Genomic DNA, 24,369 nt, shown 5'->3' on the forward strand with positions numbered 1-24,369 from the left:
AGAGAGAGAGAGAGAGAGAGAGAGAGAGAGAGAGAGAGAGAGAGAGAGAGAGAGATTTACTCAACTAGGGATTAAGGCAGAGAAAAGATAACAACAGCAGGGATGATAATAATAATGATAAATGTAATAATTATACGAGGACAACTATGATGATAACAGTGATGAGAGATACGAGGTGTGTCATTAAAGTTCCAGGACTGGTGTCCTAAAAGATGAATTTCAAACCCAAGCCACAAACCACCATATTTCCCCTTCAAAGTAATCCTTCTGGAGTATACAACTGCGCTCCTCAACCCTCTACAGTCACTAATCTTTTTCTTACGTGCTTTTAAAATCATGTCCTCTGTTGCAGGTCGTTTAACAATGAGCGCTGAACAGCGAACAAACTTGAAGTTTTTGGTGCAGTTGGGGAAAACGCCGTCAGAAGCACTGGGTATGCTGCAAAAAGTGTACGGGGATGAGACAATGTCACGCTCACGTGTTTTTTGAGTGGTGCAAGAGGTTCAAAGAGGGCCGGGAGGACGTGGAAGATGACCCCAGGAGTGGAAGACCCTCAACGAGCAGGAATGAGGCCAATGTTGAGCGTGTCAAGCAGATGGTGCGTGACGATCGTCGGTTGACTGTTCGAAAGATCGCAGATGAGCTTGGCATGAACCACAACAGCGTGTGGAAGATTATCACTGAAGATCTGGGCATGCGGAAAGTCTGTGCGAAGATGGTGCCGAGACTCCTGAACGATGACCAGAAGGGACGACGCATGCAGGTGTGTCAGGACATCCTCGAGCGTCTGGAAACTGAAACCAGACTTGCTCAGGAGAGTCATCACCGGCGATGAGTCCTGGGTATTTGAGTACGACCCGGAGACCAAACGCCAGAGCCTTCAATGGAAGAGTCCGGCGTCGCCACGGCCGAAGAAAGCAAGGCAGTCCAGGTCCAGCTTCAAGGTCATGTTGATCGCTTTCTTCGATGTGAGGGGCATCGTCCACTGCGAGTTCTTGCCACAGGGCCAGACAGTCAACCAACATGTGTACAAAGAAGTACTGCGGCGTCTGCTTCGTGCAGTGCGCGAGAAGAGGCGGGAGTTGTGGCAGGGCAACTCGTGGCTGCTTCACCACGACAATGCGCCTGCTCACAATGCCCTGAGCATCAGAGAGTTCTTGGCCAAGAAGAACATCGCCGTGCTGGAGCAACCGCCCTACTCACCTGACCTCGCTCCGTGCGACTTCTTCCTCTTCCCCAAGCTCAAGGAGGTCATGAAGGGGACCCGTTTTGATGATGCGGACGACATCAAAAAGGCCGTGACGACGGAGCTGAGGAGCATCCCGCAAGAATCCTTCCAGCAGTGCATGCAAGCCTGGCAGAGAAGGATGGACAAGTGCATGCGGTGCCAGGGGGATTACTTCGAAGGAGATAACCTATAGTTTGTAGCCTGGATGTGAAATAAAACTTGTGTGGCACCAGTCCTGGAACTTTAATGACACACCTCGTACAATTATGTTCGTGACAGCAGTAATGATGATGATGCCAGTGATAATAATAATAATAATAATAATAATGATAATAATAATAATAATAATAATAATAATAATAATAATCAATATTCACCTCTCCTTTGTGTTCCTTACTGCCCCCGACTCGCTTAGCATTCACTCCTCCTTTGTGTGCCTTACTGTCCCCGGCTTGTCAAATATTCGCTTTTCCTTTGTGTTCCTTACTGTCCCCGGGTCGCCCAGTATTCGCTCTTCCTTTGTGTTCCTTTCAGTTTCACCCCCCCCCCCCCCCCCCTCCGCCGCTCTCCCACATCAAATTTTGGAGGTCGCGCGGCGGTGGCTCGTGCTTTTTCTGACAGCACTTGCAGGCGGGGAGACTCGAGTGGCCCGCTAATAAACTTGCATAAAGGACCTTTTGGCGGGGGACGGGCCTGTGTTGACTTAAATTAATAGACGGAAACGAGGGGCCGCTGGGGTGAAGTATTTTGGCGTGGTAAGCGGGTACACATGTCTGCGGCAGTGGCGGATATGCTGGGTGTAGTTTGAGCGTTGTTGTCACGGCCAGCGGTGAGAACTAAAGGTGGCCAAACTTGTCTTGTCCCGGGGAGCTTCTGTTCGTTGGGTGGTAGTGGGCGAGGGTGCGCGGTGGGTGAGCCGTGAGTAGCTGGCGTTGATTTTTTCGTGGTGGTGGGAAACGTCATAATTCTTGTGGTAGTTTGACAGGAATTCAACATGGTTAATAGGGAAAACACCCGTGAAGTCCTGACAAATCACATCCTTTATCTCAGAAAGTTCTATGATACCCGTGAGAGATTCATATTTATAGTGAACTTGATTAAATTGGTTTTTAAGTCGCATCATGGTTTTAGTAACAGTTTAACAGCAAAACATCCGTGAAGTCCTGCCTAATCACGCTGTTTACCTTTGAAATTAATGCTGATGGGAGGACAAAGGGCGGCAGAATGAAATCCAGGCGTCCCTTCATGACGGCTCGACTTTGCACCACATTTTTAGTGAAGAAACTCCATCGGGATAGTTTTTTTTTTCTTGTAATTAATGAAAGGAGTTTGTTTATGCGGAGGCGTCCTGTGCACCACTCCACTTTATTACGTCTCCTGTGTGAAGTATTTGCAGAGAGAGAGAGAGAGAGAGAGAGAGAGAGAGAGAGAGAGAGAGAGAGAGAGAGAGAGAGAGAGAGTTTCAGACAAATAAGATAGTATCACACCAGAAATATAAATATGAATGGTGTGCAAAACAAACAATACACACACACACACACACACACACACACACACACACACACACACACACACACACACACACACACACACACACACACACACACACACACACACACACACACACACACACACACACACACACACACACAGGCAGACTGACAGAAATGTACAGAAGGACAGTATTTCTCTAAAAACATTGTGAAAGTTTAAATGTACAGAGGTTAAATATACAAAGAGAGAGAGAGAGAGAGAGAGAGAGAGAGAGAGAGAGAGAGAGAGAGAGAGAGAGAGAGAGAGAGAGAGAGAGAGAGAGAAATCTACTCAGAGAGAGACAGAAGCACAGATAGACTGACAGACAGAGAAAAATCTAGTCACACACACACACACACACACACACACACACACACACACACACACACACACACACACACACACACACACACACACACACACACACACACACACACACACACACACACACATATATACATACATACAGATAAACAGACACGGAGAAATATACCGTCAGACGAACACAGGCAGGATGGCGGAGAAAGAATGACAGAGACAAACACAGACAAACAAACATTAAGAGAGCGAGAAAATATATGGAAAAACACACACACACACACACACACACACACACACACACACACACACACACACACACACACACACACACACACACACACACACACACACACACACACACACACACACACACACACACACAGAACGCGGCACAGAAAGAGGTCAAAACAATAAATGAAAGAGATACGAATTCAAATGGACGAATGTTATATGACAGGGCAAATATTTTTTTAAACCCTTCCAATGAAGACGAAGGTTTGGCGAGGCGAGGCGAGGCGAGACGGACGAGACGGACGAGACGAGATGGGCGAAGCGAGGCAAGAGTCAGAGAACCATATTCTGAAACACACCTCTACTTTCAAAAGCTGTCGTTGAAGTGACACGAATTTTACAGTTTTCACGGTTCCAGTGACAGATTAACGTTATTAACAGGAGAAACACTCTTTAGGAACCGACTAATCATCTCTGTGGCCTTTGAAGACAGTCATGGTGAGAGAGCAAAGCATTTCAGAATACGGGTCATATAGAATAAGGAAGAGAGGGATGGAAGGCAGAGAGAGAGGGAGAGAAGGATGGAAGCCAGGCAGAGAGCGAGAGAAAGATAGAAGTCAAGCAGAGAGACAAGAGAGCGAGAGAAGGATAGGAGGCAGGCAGGCAGGAAAGAGAGTTGTCAGAAGCAGCTCGTGTCCCGTGCTTTGGTGGGAACCCTGAATGATGTTGAGGGAAGTATTGACTCACCTCTTGTGTTGGAGGGCGCACCGAAATTATCAGCGATATTTTAGTATTGGCAAGAGAAGAAGAGGGAGGTAGAGAGGTGGTGGTGGTGGTGGTGGTTGTAGAGGAGGGGTGGGGAGGTGCAGGAAATTGGAAGTGTAAGACGAGGAGGAGGAAAGGAAGCAAAAGCAGATGGTGGGAGGGAAAAGAGGAGGAGCAGGAGGAAAATTGAAGAGCAGTGAAGGAAAGCCAAAAAGGGAGAGACGAGGGGGAAATTGAAAACACATGACGAGGAGGATGAGGTGAAGGAGGAAAGAAAGGAAAATAAGCAGATTAGTGGAAAGGAAAAGCAGCTGTAGGAAGAGAGAGAGAGAGAGAGAGAGAGAGAGAGAGAGAGAGAGAGAGAGAGAGAGAGAGAGAGAGAGAGAGAGAGAGAGAGAGAGAGAGAGAGAGAGAAGAAGAAGAGGAGGAGTAAGAGAAGCAGCAGAAACAACAAGAGAAAGAACCAGATGAAGGAAAATAAAAAAAAGTGGAGTAGGAAAATCAGAGAAGGAAAAAAAATGAGATAATTAAAAATGGAGGAATAAGAAAGGAAACACAGGAAAAGAAAGAGGTGTAGAAGTGTGATGATGAAGAATATGATGATGAAAATATGAGAGGAAAAAGATAAAGGGAAACAAAAAAGGCACTGGAAACGAGTAGAAGGAGGAAAATTTAAAGTACCAGGAGGAGGAAAATTAGAAAAGGAAGAGGAATAGGAGACAAAAGAAAGGAATAGAAAGGAGGCGGAGGAAATTGATAGCGTAAGAAGATAAACAAAGAGGAGTAGGAGGAGGAGGAGGAGGAGGAGGAGAAGGAAAATTAAAACTTGTTGTGGGGGAAAACAAGAGGTGGATATTAGGAGGAAACCAGATGAGGAGGAGGAGGAGGAGGAAGAGGAGGAAGAAAATAAAAAAAGAAAATTATGTGAAAATTGATATTGTAAGACGAGGAAGAGAAAGAGGAGGAGGAGGAGGAGGAGGAGGATTGAAAGAAAAAAAGATTGGGATGAATGGAAGGAAACTCAGGAGGAAAATTAAAAGAAAAAAAAAGCTGGAAGACGAAACAGAAAAAAGAGGAAGAGGAGAAAAAAAGAAAAGAAAAAAGAAGAAAAATTTATCTTGCAATGAAGGGAAAATCAAAGGAGATGGAGAGAATGTAAGGAGGAAAATTTTAGAAGAAATAAAATGAAGAGAAAAGAGAAAAAAAGAGGAAGAGGAAGAGGAGAGACTGGAGAAAGCTTGATAATGAGAGTGGAGAGAAAAAAGCAAAGGAGGTGGAGGAAACTGAAGAGGAAAATTGGAAAAGAAATACAATGAGAGGAGGAGGAAGAGAGGAGATAGACATTAGAAGGAGGAGGAGGAGGAGGAGGAGGAGGAAAGCCAGAAGAGGAAAGAATACTCAGTGGGAAAAATTGGAGGGGAAATAGCACGGAAAGAGAAGGAAAGAGATGATGATGAGGAAGAGGAGGAAGAAGAGGAGGAGGAGGAGAATCGAGAAAGAGGAGGAGAAAGAAGATTAAGAAAAAAAAATACTTAAAAATTTGAAATAACTTGTAAAGAGGAGAGGAAAAAATGGAAAAAAAAAGTGTAAAATAGAAGAGGATTATGGAAAGAGGAAGAAGAGGAGGAGGAAAAGAAAGAGAGGGAGAGGACAGAATAAAGAAAAATCACAAGGAAAATATGAAAAATAACAGAGAAGAGGGGAAGAATAGAGAAAGATGAAAGAAAGAGGAGGAAGAGGAGGAGAAGAAAGGAGATCAGAAGGAATAAAGGAAAAGTCGAGAATAAGTAGTATACAAAGAAGATATGAAGAATAAAGGAGGAGGAGGAGGAGGAGGAGGAGGAGGAGGAGGAGGAGGAGGAGGAGGAGGAGGAGGAGGAGGAATAAGACAAGGAAAGTCAGTAAAGAAGAAGAGAGGAAAAGAAGATAATAAAAAGAAAAAAAGAGGAACTGGAGGATCAATACGATAAAGAAAAGGAAAAGAGGGAGAAGACGATTATAAAAATAGGAGGAGGAAGAAAGGAAGAAGGAGGAATAGAAGAAAAAGAAGAAACACTAAGAAAACAGAAGGAAGAACGGATAAAAATAAGAAGAGGAGGAGAAGGACGAAAGTCAGAGATAGAAACGTATAGAAGAGAGAGAGAAAAAAAAAACAATGAATGAAAGAAAAAATAAATGGAAGATTAGAGGAGGAAAAAATAAGGAAGAGGAAAAAATAAAAATACAGAGAATATTGGAAGTGAAAGACAATCGGAAAAGGAAGTTTGAAAGAGGAAATTGGAGAAGAAGGAAGATTGGGAGGGAAGAAATGATGGAGGAGGAGGAGGAGGAGGAGGAAATTGCAAGATAAAAGGAAATCTGGCAGAAAATAAATATAAGAAATGAAGGAGGAGAAGGAGAAAGAGGCGATGGAAGGGGAAGAAGAGGAGGAGGACGAAGAGGTGACACAAAGAAGAAGGAGGAGGAAAACGAACAAAAGAAATAGTGAAGACGAAACGGAAAAAAAGGAAAATACAAAATGGGTATAAAAAAGAACAAAAAGAGAAGACGAAGAAGAAGAAGAATAGGAGAAGAAAAGAGGAGGGGGAGGAGGAGGAGGAAGACTCGAAGCTTAAAATGGGAGACAAATGCGAAGGAGAAGGAGGAGGAGGAGGAGGAGGAGCAGCATGAGTAAAAAATTAATAGTAGGACGAGGTTGAAGAGGCGGAGGAGGAGGAGGAGGAGGAGGAGGAGGAGGAGGAGGAGGAGGAGGAGGAGGAGGAGGAGGAGGAGGAGGATTAGGCGAATAGCATGATTAAAGGGAAAGGCGGAGGTGAAGGAGAGAGAGAGAGAGAGAGAGAGAGAGAGAGAGAGAGAGAGAGAGAGAGAGAGAGAGAGAGAGAGAGAGAGAGAGAGAGAGAGAGGTGGGGAAAAAGAGAGCGTGGAATTAATAGCAGAAAGGGGAAGGAGGAGGAGGAGGAGGAGGAGGAGGAGGAGGAGGAGGAGGAGGAGGAGGAGGAGGAGGAGGAGGAGGAGGAAAAGAATGGGATGAAGGTAAAAAGAAAGGAGAATAAAGGAAAGGAAGTGAAAAAAGGACCAGGAATACATACATTGGTCAAACATAATTATGAGAGGAGGAGGAGGAGGAGAAGAAGAAGAAGAAGAAGAAGAAGAAGAAGAAGAAGAAGAAGAAGAAGAAGAAGAAGAAGAAGAAGAAGAAGAAGAAGAAGAAGAGGAGGAGAGGGATTAGAAAAGATGTAGGACGAGTAGGAGGAGAATGAGCATGAAGAAGAGGAAGAAGAAGAATAGGAGGAGAAGGAGGAGGAGGAAAGTAAAAAGATAAGTGAGAGATAGAGAACGAAAAGGAGGAAGAGGAGTAGGAAGACGAAATCAAGGAGGAGGAGAAGAAAGAGGAAGCTGAAGAGGAGGAGGAGTAGGAAGAAGGTAAAATAATAAGGAGAGGCAATGAGAGGAGGAGGGGGAGGAGGAGGAGGAAGAGAACGTCGAAGAGGATGAGTAACAAAAGGAGGAGGAGGAGGAGGAGGAGGAGGAGGAGGAGGAGGAGGAGGAGTGTCGATGATTGCAAAGATTAAAGAAAAAAAGAACAACTTCAAAGAGAGGAAGGAGGAATGAATGGATAAACTTTGAAGAGGAAACCAAAGAGGAAGAAAGGAAGAGAGAGGAGGGAGGACGAGATGAAGAAGGAGGTGGAGGAGGAGGAGGAGGAGGAGGAGGAGGAGGAGGAGGAGGAGGAGGAGGAGGAGGAGGAGGAGGAGGAGGAGGAGGAGCAGCGGAAACACTAACAAATACAAAGGAAGAACAAACAACAGCATAAAATTTGGCTGTTAAGAAGCTATTTCTAATTAACGTGAGAGAATAAAGTTGAGGGAGGAGGAAGAGGAGGAGGAGGAGGAAGAGGAAGGAGGAGAGTTATTATTATTCAATGGATGTCTTAATGGAAGAATTATAGGGAGTTGAGAGGGGAGTGTTGTTACTGTCAGTGTTGTTGGGTCACCCCTGTCTCTCTCACCCCTCCCTGTCTCTCACCTTACTCTTCCTTATCTCCGTTTCACTCTTGTCTCGTTCCCTTTTCAGTCTCATTGCTGTCTAACCTGTCTCACTTCCGTCCAACCCCTGTCAATTGAGTCTCACCCCTGTCTCATTTGTTTCATCCCTGTCTAACCGCTTCTTTACCCTTTCATCCCCTCATGCCTGTCTCACCTGTGATTCAAGCCGTCCTTATGCTTCTTCCCCTACTTCACCCCTGTTTTCACGTCTGTACACTTTCTTACCCCACCTTCACCCCTGTATTGTTCCCCATCCCTATCTTATGTTCCTCACCCTTGCCTCACTCCTGCGTCACCTCTGCCTCACTCCTGCCTCACGCCTGCCTCACTCCTGCCTCACCTCTGCCTCACTCCTGCCTCACCCCACCCATGTCATCTCGTCAACGGACTGAGGAAAGAGTTTGTTCAGATCTTGGAGTCTTCACCCTCTTTATATTCTATTGTTGCTTCGCTGAGGCCAGCAGTCCTTCCCCTCAGTCCTTTCTTTTCCCTCCCTCTCTCCCTCTTGTCTCCTTCCCCCTCCTCCTCCTCTCTGATTCCCTGATCCTTTTCCTTTTATTCTTTGTTTTCTTCTTTTTATCTTATTTTATTCTCTATTTCTTTGTTGTTGTTGTTGTTGTTGTTGTTGTTGTTGTTGTTGTTGTTGTTGTTGTTGTTACCTTTATCTCCTGATATTCTCTTTCTCATCTTTTCCTCGTCCTCCTTTTTCTGTCTTCCTTCTATTGGTCTTTTTCCTTTCCTGATTTTCTGCTTCCTTTTTTTCATCATCATCATCATCATCATCATCATCATCATCATCATCATCATCTCCCAGTCTTTCTTCTTTTCCTCTTTTTCCTTTACTAATTATTTGACCTTCCTCCTCCTCCTCCTCCTTTAATGCCATCTCTTACTTCCCCTTTGTATCTATTCACTTCATTCGTGTTTCAATTTCTACTCTTTTTTACTTAATGTTGCTTTAATTTATATTGCTACTTCACTTCTCCATTCAACTCTTTATTTTTTAGTCAAGCTCGTGTTTCTGTTAATTTCTGTATGACTTCCTTTACTCTGGTGGGTGTGTGTGTGTGTGTGTGTGTGTGTGTGTGTGTGTGTGTGTGTGTGTGTGTGTGTGTGTGTGTGTGTGTGTGTGTGTGTGTTCTCTTCTGTTCTGCTGTTCATCATTTCTTCTTTAATCTCTAATTATTTTTTCTTTGTTCTTATTTTCCTATTTTTTGTCTGTCCTTGTCCCCCTCCCCCTTCTCTCTCTCTCTCTCTCTCTCTCTCTCTCTCTCTCTCTCTCTCTCTCTCTCTCTCTCTCTCTCTCTCTCTCTCTCTCTCTCTCTCTCTCTCTCTCTCTCTCTCTCTCTCATTCTGTCGTCATTTCTTCTTTAATTTCTATCTCTAATTTTCTTTGTTCTCCTTTTTATCTTTTTTGACTTTCTCCTTCCATTATTCCCCCGTCCTTCTCTCTCTTGTCCTTTCTTCTTTAATATCTATTGCTAATTTTCTTTGTTCTCACTTATCTCTCTGTCTCTGCCTGTGTGTGTGTGTGTGTGTGTGTGTGTGTGTGTGTGTGTGTGTGTGTGTGTGTGTGTGTGTGTGTGTGTGTGTGTGTTTTTCTCTTTCTCTCTCTCTTCCTTTGTTCCTATTTCACCGTTTGTCTATCTTCGTCTGTCCTTTTCTTATATCTGTGTCTGTGTTTCCGTCTCAATCCCTCGTTTTGCTTTCATCTCCTCTTTCATTTCCCCTACTTCTTTTTTACTCCTTTTCTCTCTCTCGTATCTTCCATCCCAATCCATTTCATATTTAGTCCTAGCCTTAGTTTCCTGTTCCTACGTTTTCTCTATCTTTCTCTTCCTTTCTCCTCGTCGCTGTCCTTTCGTTTTGCCTTTTTCGTCTATTTTCTTAATTTCGTGTTTCTATCTCTTGTCTCCTCATTTCCTCTCATTTTTATCCTTTACTCTGTTCTTTTCGTCTTTTTCCTCTTTCTCAGTTCTCTTTTTCTCTCTCCTCTCTTCCTCTGCCTCGTCCGTGCCCTCTTTCTATCTCTTCTCTGTTTCTCTCTCCTTTCCCCTCGTCTTGTCCTTTCCTCTAGTCTCTTAGTCTGTTTTTCTCAATTTCTCCTTCTATCTCTTCTCTCTTCACTCTGCTCTCTTGTTCCCTTCGCCTCTGCTCCTGGCCTCTCCTCTCTGCGCCTCTGCCTGGTCTTCACTTTCCGCCCCTACTGTGCCTCTCTGTAAGTGTCCTTGCCTCTGTGCTGGTGTCGCCTACTTGTCTCCTTGGAAGTAATGTTTGTCAGACTTCCTCCCGTTTTGCTTGGCTGTTCCTTTGCTGTTCCTTGCCTTGCCTTGCCTTGCCTTGCCTTGCCTTGCCTTGCCTTGCCTTGGTGTCTTCTTTGATTTTGTGTTTGTCTGTTTGTTTCTGTGTTCGTGTTTCTGTGTTTCTGTTCGCCTATGTTTGTCTTCTGTGTGTGTGTGTGTGTGTTTTTGTTCGTTTCTCTCTCTCTCTCTCTCTCTCTCTCTCTCTCTCTCTCTCTCTCTCTCTCTCTCTCTCTCTCTCTCTCTCTCTCTCTCTCTCTCTCTCTCTCTCTCTCTCTCTCTCTCTCTCTCTCTCTCTCTCTCTCTCTCTCTCTCTCTCATCCTCCTTCGAGTGGCTTCCTCTGCTCTCCTTTCATCTTCTTTCATCTGCTTCCTTCGTGTGGTCCTCTCCTTTTGTCCGCCCTTCCTTCTTTTCCCTCTCGTCTCCGCGGCACCGGTCTGTTTGCATAGCGGCTTGTGTTGCACGGGACTGGAGTGCTGATGTGTTGAAGTGTAGGAATGTACCATGATGTTTTCCTGTCCGTTCACTTGAAGGTTTGACGTTGTTGTGTTCTATAGTTGGTTGTATATAAGGATGTGTTTGTTTTATAGTTTCTGTAAGGCTGAGTGTTAATATTTTAAATGTTTAGCGAGTCTAGTTTGTTTGAGGTATCTTGTGTCCTCTTCTGAAATTGTTTAAGTCATAGGAAGGAGGAAAAAAACAAGAATGAGCGAAGAAATCCAGAGTTTGTCAGTGAAAGGGGATGAAAGAGTGGAGGTGCTGGTAACTCTTGCATCAGTGAGGTGGACAGAACAATGGTGAGTGGTTTGAAAGTAATTTGTCTTATTCATATGTAATAAATCTTTCCTTCTTTAACTGTATTATTATTATTATTATTATTATTATTATTATTATTATTATTATTATTATTATTATTATTATTATTATTATTATTATTATTGCACTCTCTCCCCTTCCTTCTTTCCCTCTTCCTCTCCTTCCTCCTTTCTTCAGTTCCTCATCTACCTTCTTCTTCCATCTCTCCCTCTTCCTTTATTTCCATCCTCCTCTTTTTCCTCCTCTCCTGATTCCCTTCTCCTTTTCCTCCTCCACTTCTTCCCCTTGCCCTCCTCCTCTTTCTCTCCATCTCTATATCCGTCTTCCTTTTCCTTTTACGAGTTCTTGATCCTCCTCCTTCTCCTCCTCTTTCTTCTCCTCCTCTACTTCTTTCTCTTACACCTTATCTCTCCTCGTCTTTGTAATGTCATCTATTCCCACTATTTTCTCGAGCATAAGTACCACATATGATGATTCTCTCCCCGTTCATCCATACACGTGAGGTTTGTTGGCAGTTTTATTCCCTCTGTCTCATAAAAAATTGATGAGTTGTGATGTTTCCTTCTTCACCAGCACGTGTATAATTGTGCATACTAAAGTTGTGGTGTTTCCCTGTTTCCTCTCTCTCTCTCTCTCTCTCTCTCTCTCTCTCTCTCTCTCTCTCTCTCTCTCGCTCTCGCTCTCGCTTTCATGTTTGTTCTTTGTTCTACCTTTTATGGTTTTACTTCAAAGAATTTAATTTTTGTCCCTTTTTTTTTATTCATTCTTTCCCTCTCAGTGTTGCTTTGTCTAATTTTCTTGGTTTGACTAAATTTTCCCTCTTTTTCTTGTTATTTTCTTGTTTTTTTTTTTTTGTGCGGGCGCTAAGCTTAAGGGATTTCTTTTTTCCCTTTTCCTTTTGATTATTTTCCTTTTTCCATGTCGTGCTTTGACCATTGAGAGTTTTCCTGTCATTTTTTTCCTTACACTTTTATTTGTTTCATTTTTTTTTTCCTTTCGTGGCTTGACTTTATTGAACCTTTTTAAATTTTTCCCTGTGTTTTCCTTTATATTTCTTGCTTTTACCAGAGTTTTTTTTATTTTTTTATCATTTTCCTCTCGCCATGTTTTCCTTCACGTCTCTTGGTTTCCTTTCACATAAACTTTTTTCCCTTTATTTATTTTTCTCGTGTCTGCATTTCTTGCTCTGACCAGTGTTAATTTTCCTATTTCCTGTTATTTTCCTCTTTTGGCTTTGTTGATCTATTGTGGCTCGATTTCACAGGAGTTTTCCCTACCTTCTGTTATTTTCCTCTTTTATTTTTGTTGATCTATTGTGGCTCGATTTCACAGTCTATATTTTCCCTTTTTCCTTTCACTTTCCTGTCTACATTTCGTGTTTTGACTAGTGAAAGTTTCCCTATTTTTTCCTATACTTTTGACTTCTTTCCTCTTATTTTTTTCTGTTTTTCGTAGTTTGGATTCACATACTTTCTTTTCTTTTCGCTTTTATTTAGTTATTTTCCAACACTTAATTTCTTTCTTCCTGACTTGCTTTTGTTTATCTTTCGTTTTTTTATATTCCCTTTTAATGTTTTTTTTTATTTCGTGCTTTCCTGTTTTCTTATTCATTACTTTTTCCTCTTTTGATTTTCTTCAAGTTTCGTACCTAGACACCATTGAGACATTTTTTCCCTTTATTTCCCTTTCTGTACATTTCAGTGAGACCTTTCAATTATTCCTTTTACTCTTAATTCCTTTCCTGTTGGGTTAACTTTCGGCGTTCTTTTTCCCTTTTCTTTCTCCATGTTCCCTTTTACTTCCACGTCCTCTCTCTCTCTCTCCCTCCCTCCCACGTGAGCAAAGCATTAAGTCTTCCCTTCCATGCACGCGAAGAGAAAGAAACAGAATCACACAGGCGATGTTTGCACGCGGATTGCAATTCTTCTGTCAACTTGTATGGGAGGCCAAGTGGCGAGAATTCCTGAAAGTCTGTACCCTTTCCAGGATACTCAATTAAAAGATGAGTGCTTGGAGGGCGGCGGGCGGAAACACGGCCTCTGGTGACCCGGGTGAGTGACGGGCAGTGAGGTGGTGTTTTATGTGGAAGGGAACGCAGAGGGAATTAGCTGTAGGGAAGGTGTGGTGAGAGAATAAAGAGGAGAGGGATTTTACGTAGGGGAGAAGTTGAAGTGCTATGTTGTATTGGTTGTGGGGATGGTGCTGTAAAGGGCAGTGAGGGGTAATGGTGTGCAGTGAGGAGGAGAGAGGGCGTGAAGTGTGGGGAAAGGGAGCTTAGGGAATTAGGTGTGGGGAGGTGTTGTGCAGTGGGGCTGTGAGGAAGGCAGGTGCTGTGTGAGGTGAAGTGTTGTGTTATAGTGAAAGGAGGAGCATTAAAGCGGCTGTAAAGGGAGTGTGATGTGCAGTGGGGCTGTTAGGGAGAGGACGAGAAGTGATGTGGAAAGAGAGGCGGTAGAATGTTGTTGTATTTTGAGAGGAGGAGTAAGAACTGGCCGTGGAGAAGGTGCTGTAAAGGGAGGGGTGATGTGCTGTGGGGCTGTGGGGAAGAGAGGTGCTGTTATATTATGTAAGTAGGGTTTTCGAGAGTGTTTCCATGATTCTAACAGTTTAACAGGCAATATTGGAAATTATTGGGTTTTCAAGGACATTTTTACGATTCCAGTGATAGTCTAACCAGTTCCATTGGATGTTATTAAAGTTTTCAAGGGTGCTTTAAGGATTCTAGTAATATTTAACAGTCTACAGTGGATGTTATTAGAATTTCCAAGGATATTTTCGCAACTCAAGTGTTATTTTAACAAGGATTCGGCATCATCGATAAGAAACCCCCTCGAAAAACCTGACCATCTCTGTAGTCTTTTAAAAACAGTGAAGGAACAAAGCATTTCAAAATAATGCCTCTTGTTAGCGCTGCGAGGAAGAGACAGGACGGTACAGTAATGAGCGGCAGGGAGACGAGACCTGCCGCGCTAACCAGGTGTTGTGTGAGAGCTGAGCAAAGACAGGACAGCTCGCCACGCCCTGCTCACCCCTTTAAGCAGACGGTAGCACGGTAACAGCTCCCCAGTAGCCAGCGGCGGTCAGTCCCCCTCAGTAGGTAAACGGTCGCATTAAAGCACCGACCCGCTGTTTACTGAATGGTATTACTCTTGAATGTTGTGGTGATGGTGGAGAATGTAGCGGAAGGTATTGGGGTTTTCAAGGGTGTTTTTTGTGAAACTAGCGATAGTTTGACAGGCTCCAGTGAAACTTATTGGGATTTTCTAATGTGTTTTTTTTTTTTTTTGGTAATTCTAGTGATATTTTTAATAGGTTCCAATGGAGGAGCGGTTGACCCTACCAGGGATTAAGAAGGCCATGAAGAAGGAGCAAGAGGAGGAGAACAACAACAAAACAAAACAAAACACTTGGACACTCATCGATTCCTATCTCCTCCCTCTCCTGCTGTCGTGATGTTCTCTCTTGGTACAAATTGCATCGTGTCTTTACTCCGTGTTTGCTGTGCGTCCGCCATTCTCTCCTCGTATATAAGGTTGTTTTCCGTAATATATTAGCGAGAGTTATCCTTATTACTGCCATTGGATCCTTACGTTTGAGTCTTCGTGTCGTTTCTTCAGTAGTTGTTGTGTGTGTGTGCGATTGTCAGCTCAGATAAAGTGTGGTTATCTGCAATATTTTAGCGAGAATGATCCCTTTCAAACGTCCTGGTCTCTTTACTCTCGTTTGTTTCCGTCACCGTCCCTTCAAAGGCGAGGTGCTTCTTTTTGTGATATTTGACCAAGAATAAAAATAAACACTATTCTTTTACTGTATTAGTTCCCAGTCTTTTTTTATATTCCCCCCTCCCATTTAATATTCTTTACTCATAAAATTTAAAAATCCCATAAAAAAACTCCTGCTATTACTCTTCCTCTTTTAAAACTGCCACTCCTCGTGTTGCAGTTCACTAGCAGAGGACGAGTGAGTGAATGAGTGCCGCGTCCATGCCTGTCTCACCTTCGCCACGTCCCGGCAGTGAGAGAGGCCGCGTGCTCTGCTTTGAGACCTGGGGTAATCTTCAGAAAACGGGAGTCTAATACAGTCCCGGGAGTATTGGCTTAGATTCCTGCCTGTGTGCCGAGTAAACAGCGGGAAGACATCGGAAAACTGGCGGCGTTTACACAAGCCATCGCCGCCTCGCCCCTGCCCTTTCCCCTCTCCTCTGCCTCCCTCCTCCTCACCCCCCAAGACTTGTTTTTCCCTCGCGGGTTATGAAATATGGGAACACAGTTTTATGTTTGCTGATATTCCCCCAAGACTGTTTTTCCTAAATCATGTGGCACGGGAATGTGTTTTGAAATTGACCTAAAATATATTGTGACGTGGAAAGGGAAAGGAGGGAGAGAGAGAGAGAGAGAGGAGAGAGAGAGGAGAGAGAGAGAGAGAGAGAGAGAGAGGAGAGAGAGAGAGATGAGAGAGAGAGAGAGAGAGAGAGAAAGAGAGGAGAGAGAGAGAGAGAGAGAAAGAGAAAGAGAGAGAGAGAGAGAGAGAGAGAGAGAGAGAGAGAGAGAAATTTTCGTCTATTTATACTAAAATAAAGGGAAGATACCAAAGGAAGTGTGGAGAGGACAGAGCAATAAGTGTGTTGACCCACTCATTGGTAATACTGACACGGCACTTAAGACTTTATTTAAGGGAATCTACTAAATTTTACTGAGGAAAAATAAAACAAGGAATAGTAAAAAATATGGCACTTTTTGCTTTATTTAAATGAACCTAACGTATTTCTCATCTTTCTCACTGAACGCTCCATTAACAATTTCATTAACATTATACATTTTTATCAGTTTAATTATTCATTTACTGATCTATGTATGTATTTACTATCATTTATTCTACATATTTCCGTGCATTTCACCAACACTCAAACACACTTTCTTTTTATGCAATTTCACGGTTCATAATTGACACAAAATAACGAAGCAATGTTACCGAGTCTATTTTAACATTTTTCCCCTCAGTATCCCAGGAATAAGGAGGGCGCGCGGCAGTAGTTGCAGTGAGAGCATTAAAGTTTCGCCAGGCATACAGGGGAGAGCGGGAAGGAGGGAGGCTGCTTTGTAAACTTGAAATAAGTGGATCAAAGTGAAGACGGGAAAGTTATGTATTTTTCTGACTATGCGCGTATATTTTCTGCTTCCTTGGTCGCACTCGTGTTTTTAGTAAGTCCTGATGGTTGTGTTGATGTTCTTGATGTTGTTCCAGAGTGTGTGCGTTCGTGTGTTCGTGTTGTTGGTGATTACATTTAAGAACGTAAGAACACAAGAATACGAGGGAAGCTGCAGTGAAGCCTTCAGACTCAGCCCTTCCATGAAATTTATCCACCTACTTCCTCCTGTCATCCTCATCCATAAATTTGTCTCATTTCCTTGTAAAGCTCCCTAATGACTCAGCACTAACTACCTCATTACTGAATCTATTCCATTCATATGCCACCTTGAGAACCACACACACACACACACACACACACACACACACACACACACACACACACCACACACACACACACACACAACACACACACACACACACACACACACACACACACACACACACACACACACACACACACACACACACACACACACACCACACTCACTCACTCACATCACTCACCCTCACTCACTCACTCACTCACTCACTCACTCACTCACTCACTCACTCACTCACTCACTCACTCACTCACTCTCTCTCTCTCTCTCTCTCTCTCCTCTCTCTCTCTCTCTCTCTCTCCTCTCTCTCTCTCTCTCTCTCTCTCTCTCTCTCTCTCTCTCTCTCTCTCTCGTGTGTTTGTCTGTGTCTACTTCTGTCTGTCTATCTGTCTGTCCGTCTGTCAGTTTCCATCCGTCCTGCCTGCATGTCAGTTTATATGTTTGCCTGTCTCTCTTCCCGCCCATCCTGCCTCTGCCAGTCACCAAACCTTTAATATCAAGTGACACTCATCACATACAGCCGCTCACTGCTGCCTCCTCCAATGAGCTACAATGCCGCGCCGAGATTATTTCCTCATCAAAGCAGGAATATAAAGAACACTGAGCGCGACATTTTATAATCCGGGAATGATTGCAAGTCATAATAGCTACTGCCGGCGGGATTTTGCCGGAGTGAGTCTTTGTGTGAGTATCTCATTAGCAGTGTTTTATTGATTAGTTGAGCGGGGAAGCAGGTGAGGCGAGGCGAGGCGAGGCGAAGCGGCGAGAGGTGAGGTGTTGATGATGATGATGAAGATGATGATAATAATAATAATAATAATAATAATAGTAATAATAATGATGAGTAAAATATATGAAAGTGAACCAAACTATTATAATCAAAACAATGATGAAATTACCTACTACGGAGAGAAACTAACGACTTAATACAATGAAACGAAAGCAATGATGAGAAAGAAATACGTTACTTATTACAATGAAAATAGGAAGGAACAAGTTGATTAATGCAATTAAATGGAAGGTATTAAGATCTAATCCCCATTACAACGATAAGAAAATTAGTTAATACAATGAAAACAGAACATATAACTTAATACAATGAAATTAGGAAGGAACGAGTTAATACAATGAAATGAAAGACGTAAAACCCAAAACAGTGGCGAGCCAATCAGCTATTACGAGTACAATGATAGCAACGATGAGAGAATTGGCCATTACAACGAAAACAGAGGAACGCAATGCAGGACAATGAAATGAAAGACGAAAACACCAAATCAACACCAGAATGCAGTAACTAATGAGAAAATAAACTACTACAAGGTAAACAATGACGAAGGAATTTGCTACTACAATGAAAACAGGAACAAATGCCTTAACACAATGCACATGAAGGCAGTGGCGGCATGTGCGTGGCTGTCATTGTAACAGGCTGGAGCAGACAGACACGGGGTGAGGTACAGACGGTAATTTCATTGAGGCTGTCACGAGGGTAAAGGGGAAACTTAATAAGCCGAGGCAGTTTCGTCGCTCGACAATAGAAGATGAATTAATTAGCAGATGAGAGGAATAGAAGGGCGGAGGGAAGGAAACGTGGAAACGGGTGCTGAGTTGGCTGCTGATGTTGCTGCTGCTGTTCACATAAAGGCTCAAAGGAAGGCTGAAGGCTCCGAAATGGTAATATGTAGATGGTTCTGTTGATTCTGAAGGATAGTTCGGTATTTTGGCCTCATGTTCGTATAGGTATTGAAAGAGTTGAGTTAGGTTTTCGTATATCGTTTTTCTTTTACGCAAGTTATGTTTTCTTTTCTCTTCTATTCTTCTAGTTGTAAGAAACCAGGCCTCTAGAATTCTGCATTTCCTCCTCCCTTGATTTAAACTTTTTCACGAGGGAGGTTTCAAGACATCCTTAAATTTTAGATAATCCTTTTTACTACACTTTTTGGGGACTGGACTTTCCGTGGACCCTCTTTTATATTCTTTTTATTGCCCTAGGCCAGAGTCCCCCTCCTACATTAAGAAAGACCTACACGTGGCAGTAGTCCCTATATAAAACATAATTACCTATTTCCACCTGCCATTCCCATAGTTTGTGGGAGATGACTACAATAGCCTTAGTAATCACGTTAATATCGAGTTAATAGGAAGTGTTTAAAAGAAAAGTAGATTAATTTGTGGACGAGGGTAACAGGAATAAGTAAGATATATTTTATAATACAGGAACTGACACGTGTAGGCCTGATGGTTTGTTGAAGCTTCCCTGTACTCTCATGTTCCTAATAATCTCGTTCCTACTTAGCAAGAGACTGGGTAATTAAGTGCAATAAAAGGGAGAATAAAAGATTCCGCCTTTTCTTCTGCCCCCGTGTGTGTTCGCTGGCAGCTGGAGAAAAACAAAGGGAGGGGAAGATTGGAAGTGACAAGTTCGTAAAAGTTCGAGGAAAAAATCCGGTTATCTTGAAATTGAATTTTGAAAGATTCCACCAAACATCTTAAAATGCACTTTAGAGGAAAACAAAACTAGTCTCATTTTGTTGTAGAAAAAATAGAGAAGAAAACAGAGAGAGAGAGAGAGAGAGAGAGAGAGAGAGAGAGAGAGAGAGAGAGAGAGAGAGAGAGAGAGAGAGAGAGAGAGAGGGGGGGGGGGGGGCAGACAGAGACAGAGAAACGGACAGAAACAAAATGACAAACAACACCCGAGGCAGTTACTGTACAGGAAGGAAGAACGAGCTGAGAAAAGGAGAATGATTGGTTAATACGATACCTTGGCTGTGGGGCAGATTGGCTCCTTGGGAACACTGAGAAGAATCCCTAAGCCAGCGTTGGGTTACTAGACTGACTTGCGGTTGGGAAACATGAAGAGCAAGTGAAGGGGGATTTGACAAGGATCAGGTGAGTGTTCAGGACGTATCCTTCCTTCTATAGCCTGGTTATGATGGTTTTGAGGACAGCAACGGTAGAATAAGGAGCATGGATGTGTATGTGTTTGACCTTGATGTGACGAAAGTGTGAGTGTCTGACAGTGACATTGCGTTGACTCCCTCGTTCACAAAGCCGTTCCTCTGTCACCGCTCTGTATGCGTGTGTTTGTGTGTGTGTGTTCAGCAAGCTCAAACGGAAGTTACCGATGGTTTTAATGGTATTTTTATGATTCTAGTGTTAGATTACTTTATATTGAGTCTATATTTGTCTAAGCATACGGCCGTAGGTATGGTATGATGAACTGACAGGTCTCTCGCAGTACAATGTCATTTATGAAACAAGTTAACTGGGGAGTGAAAAAAATGGAAGTGTCAAAAAGAAAAATTGGACCACACTGTTGAAAAAAAAATGGTGTTGAAGAGAGAAACTGGAATGTCAGATAAAAAGAAACTGGGCTGTTGAAAAAAAAATATGATGTAAAAAAAGAAATGGATGGGAATATTAGGGAAAAATGTTTAGTAAAAAAGGAAGGAATGGAGTTTTGAACAAAAGGGAACTGCAGTGTTGGAAAAAAAAAAGTAGCCAGGATGCTGAAAAAAAGAAGGAACTGGAATGTCGAAGAAAATATTTTAGTGTTCATAAAATATATTGATAGAAAATTATGTCGGTAAAATTACATTGAAAAATAGATAGTGTTAAAAGTAATACAAAAACAAGAACTAGGGCAAGTTAGTAAGTTATTCAACCTGTGTGCCCATTCATTCCATCAGCCAGTCAGCTAGTCAGTCAATGATTCAGTCGATCCACTCTGTCAGTCAGTTAGGTCGTCAATCTGTCTCCTCCCTTTGTCAATTCGTTATCTATTTATGAACAGTCATTCAGTCAGTCATTCTTTTATTCAGTCAGTCTGTCAGCCAGCCAGCCAGCCAAAGAGTGAGTCCTCAATTCGTCAGTCACACAGCATTTCAGTTTAGTCAGTCAGTCAGTCAGTCAGTCAGTAAGCCAGGCGGCCAGGCACCCAGTCAGTCATCAGTTAGTCAGCCAGACACCCAGTGAGTCAGTCAGTCAATCAGGCAACTAGTCAATTAAGTCGCTTCTCATTTGTAGTCAGTCAAATAGCCAATCAGCCAGTCAGTCACCCAGTCAGTCTTTCAGCCAGAGCCATGCATCTACCACTACTCGGCATAACCTTCCCTCCACTCAGTACATTAACATAATGAAAACCGCATTCCTTCCCCCAGGTGAGAGCATTAGTCTCTGTACGAATAGGTGCGTCCCTCAGTAACGCTGCGTGCCCGTAACGAGGAATACCAAAGCACTTTTTTTTTTTTGCGACTTTTTTTTTTTTTTTTTTTTTTGCGACAAGTATGTAAGAGCTCATTATTGGACCGTTTCAAATGTTTTAAGCTGCAGTGGATGTATTTTCTCGGCAACTCTTCCACCTTTTCCATGTCCAGTGTTATGTAGAGTGGTTAGATGAAAGGAATAAACTCAGTAATAAGGTTGCTAGTGTTGATTCATTAGGGAGCATTAAAAGGAGATTAGGTAAATTCGTAGACGAGGATGATAGGTGGAAATAGGTAGGTATGTCTCACGGAGGGGGTGCCACGTGTAGGTATGACAGCTTCTTGGAATTTCTCTTATTTTCTTTGGTTCTTAAGCTTTAAATTGGTCACCTGGTATGAATAACAATATGAGCTTTAGTGTCATTTGGTCAGGCGTTGGTTTGGTGCTTGAAACCAGTAGCAGTGAAACCATTTTTTAACCTCCACTATAAGTTCAGTTTATCTCACGTCAATAGGAAATATTTCTCTCACGAACATTAATTTTGACCTTCAAGATACCCGTGAAACTAACTTGCCCGTGGTAGATTGCATTGTATTCTAAGGTTAGACTTGATTAAGTTCGGTTAAAACTGATTTGATAGAATCGGAATAAATTGGGTTTGATTAAATTAAGTTAGATTAAATTGAGTCCGATTAAATTTGGTTGGATTATATTAGATTTGGTTAGACTCGGTTAGGCTACAATAGGTTAAGAAAACTGATCATGGGAAAGAATTACGCATTCATCTACCGCTTTATTTGAGAACCAATTCCTTCCTATCCCTTTTTTAACCTCTACAGCCAATTGAAAGTAGTCAAGATAAGACGCATAGAACGCCAGAAAGTTTAAGAATAAGACCATTCGTTCGATAAGCTCGTTGACACCGTTGTACTGGCTCCGCACCGCCACGCCATGCAGCCTTACAATCACTAACTCACGACACTCTTAGCACCCCGCTGGCATGTCGAGTGTAGTCACGCTGGCATGTTATTGAGCTGTTCATGTCCCACTGTTCAGCTACTTCTAACTCCTACTCAGCCAGGAACGCAGAGAATGGGGACAAAGAACGGTTTATAGAGACACAAAGGTTGGCAGCCGCACTCGCTAGCAGCTCATTCTTGGGTGTAAAGACGCTGCCTTCCCGCCGCCACTCTCTTGTGTTGTGTTGTGTTGCCTTGAGTCAGTCCGCCAGTCTCTGTTACTGAGTGGGTAGTGAGTGGGTAGACATGTTTAATATATGGAAGGACTAGAATTAATTTGTTAGTTTTCAGCCTTCCAACTGTCATTTTTTTCTCTTTTTATATATATTTTTTCTATTTTCTGTTTTAATTTCATCACTCCTCCAAAAAAATTTTAAAAGCTGATAAAAAACTTAGCCAATTTACTCACAGTCTTTCTTCCCTTACGAAACAGTTCAAATCGCAGGAACGAGAGAATATGTACTCATACTCTTGACAGGTTTCTATTATAAAGACGACAATAACCTCACTCCTAAATTCCAAGGAAGGACGAGAGAGAGAGAGAGAAAAAAAAAAGTTGATCAAATTAGTAAGTGCGGTGTCTTGAAAATTCCCTTACGAAAAAGAAACTTGAAGAAACATTCATGCACCTGACGAGTTTCTATCACAAAGACGCCGACAATAACTTTTCACTCCTAAATTCAAAGGAAAGAAGAGAGAGAGAGAAAAAAAAAGTTGATCAGTTTAGTAAGTACGATGCCTTGAAAATTCCCTTACGAAACAGAAATGCGGGAGGAAACATGCGTGTACCTGACGAGTGTTTTCCATAAGGGCGAGTGGCAATCACGAGCATCACCCCCACCCCTCGCTCACACTCCTGCAGGTCGCGCTAACAGTCTGCTATCAGCGCGGCCTGCCCTGAGCGTCGCGGTATTGGATGAGTGTCCGGTGCATCATATCAGTCCATTTTAACGATGAGAAACAGATGCTACCATTTATTTCGATTTGGCTCACTTACCCGTTGACATGTTTACGAATATTCCATTGGGATTCATTTTTTTATCAGTTTTATTTCATTGGCAGTGCGTTGAGATTTTTACTGTTTTCATCCTGGCGGCAAGAATGATATTACATTGTATGAATTAAGGGGCGTAAAACTATTCCCAATGTATTTATGTATTGATAGGAACAAAATAGGAATTGGCAGCAGTTTTAGAATGCTTCGCTGCTCGTGATCAAATATATGAGTTATGGGGAAAAAGGGAAATACGCGACCTTTTTTTGTATTTTTCCTGTCGTGTGACGAATTTGTGAGTCAGAGGTGTTATGAATTTCTCTCTCTCTCTCTCTCTCTCTCTCTCTCTCTCTCTCTCTCTCTCTCTCTCTCTCTCTCTCTCTCTCTCTCTCTCTCTCTCTCTCTCTCTCTCTCTCTCTCTCTCTCTCTCTCTCTCTCTCTCTCTCTCTCTCTCTCTCTAACACGCACATTATGGTTCCTTAAAATTCAGATGTGCTTAATTTTTATCTTTTTTCTTTTCTTTTTATTTCCGTAAGGGTCAGACATGCTGCAGATTTTGCTCTTAAGTATGATGAATATGGGTATATATCATACTATCAATACTTATAAATCTGAACTATTTTATAAAGTATTTAAGGAACTTCAACAATAGCTTGGTAATAATTTAGTGAATGTATTGGCGAACCACTTACCTAAATATTTATCTTTAATCAACGAGGAAGTGAACAGAAGTTATGATCGTTAGAACCTAACTTACTGTAGCAAAGGAGGCAGGTTGTCAGAGTGTAAATCGACGAGGAAGTGAAGCATAAATCAACGAGAAAAAAATAAACAAATCGAAGAACTGTAACAAATCCTAGAAGAAATTGAATAAATCGAAGAAGTAAAACACAAACAGATGAAGAATCGAAATACAAATCCATCAAGAAATTAAACAGATTGACGAAGAACGGACAGAAATCGAAGAAGCTAAACAAATACTAGAAGTAAAAACACAAATTCACGAGGAACATAACACAAGTAAGGCTCATTAAATAAAACAACTCACTGCACCAAGGAAGAAACACAACTCGTCAAAACATAAGCACGTGGAAACATGAACCCACAAGAACAATTGAAGGCTGGCAGGAGTGATGAAAGACTGTTCAACACGCCTGATAGAGTTCATCGCAGCCAGGCAACAGTTCGGCTGGCTGGCTGGCTGGCTGGCGGCTCCCCTAGACTCCCTCCCATTAAGTCTGGTGACCGTGCAGGTAAGGCGGAGCGTCTTTACCTGTGTCACCGTCATCAGGCCACATCAGCGAGCGCCATTAACACGCACGGCAGGTTCTTTATGTCCCTGGCAAACAGTCCCTTCCTGCTGCCGAGGCCTCGCTCCCTCCTCAACGAGACAATGACACCCTCACTGCAGACAACAGGTGTTCCCGGCACGCCACAC

General features: G+C 42.7%; 1 long non-coding RNA gene across 1 annotated transcript in view; it reads left to right on the top strand.

Annotated features, from left to right (window-relative positions):
* LOC135092666 (uncharacterized) overlaps window positions 1-15,042 on the top strand; it is a 221,275-nt gene extending 206,233 nt beyond the window's left edge. The window contains exon 6 of the long non-coding RNA XR_010262987.1: window positions 14,554-15,042. This is a non-coding gene — a long non-coding RNA (uncharacterized LOC135092666). The remainder of the gene's footprint in view (window positions 1-14,553) is intronic.
* Window positions 15,043-24,369: the final 9,327 nt, after the last annotated feature.

This window comes from Scylla paramamosain, chromosome 40 (genome assembly GCF_035594125.1).
Source record: "Scylla paramamosain isolate STU-SP2022 chromosome 40, ASM3559412v1, whole genome shotgun sequence".
Lineage (NCBI taxonomy): Eukaryota > Metazoa > Arthropoda > Malacostraca > Decapoda > Portunidae > Scylla > Scylla paramamosain.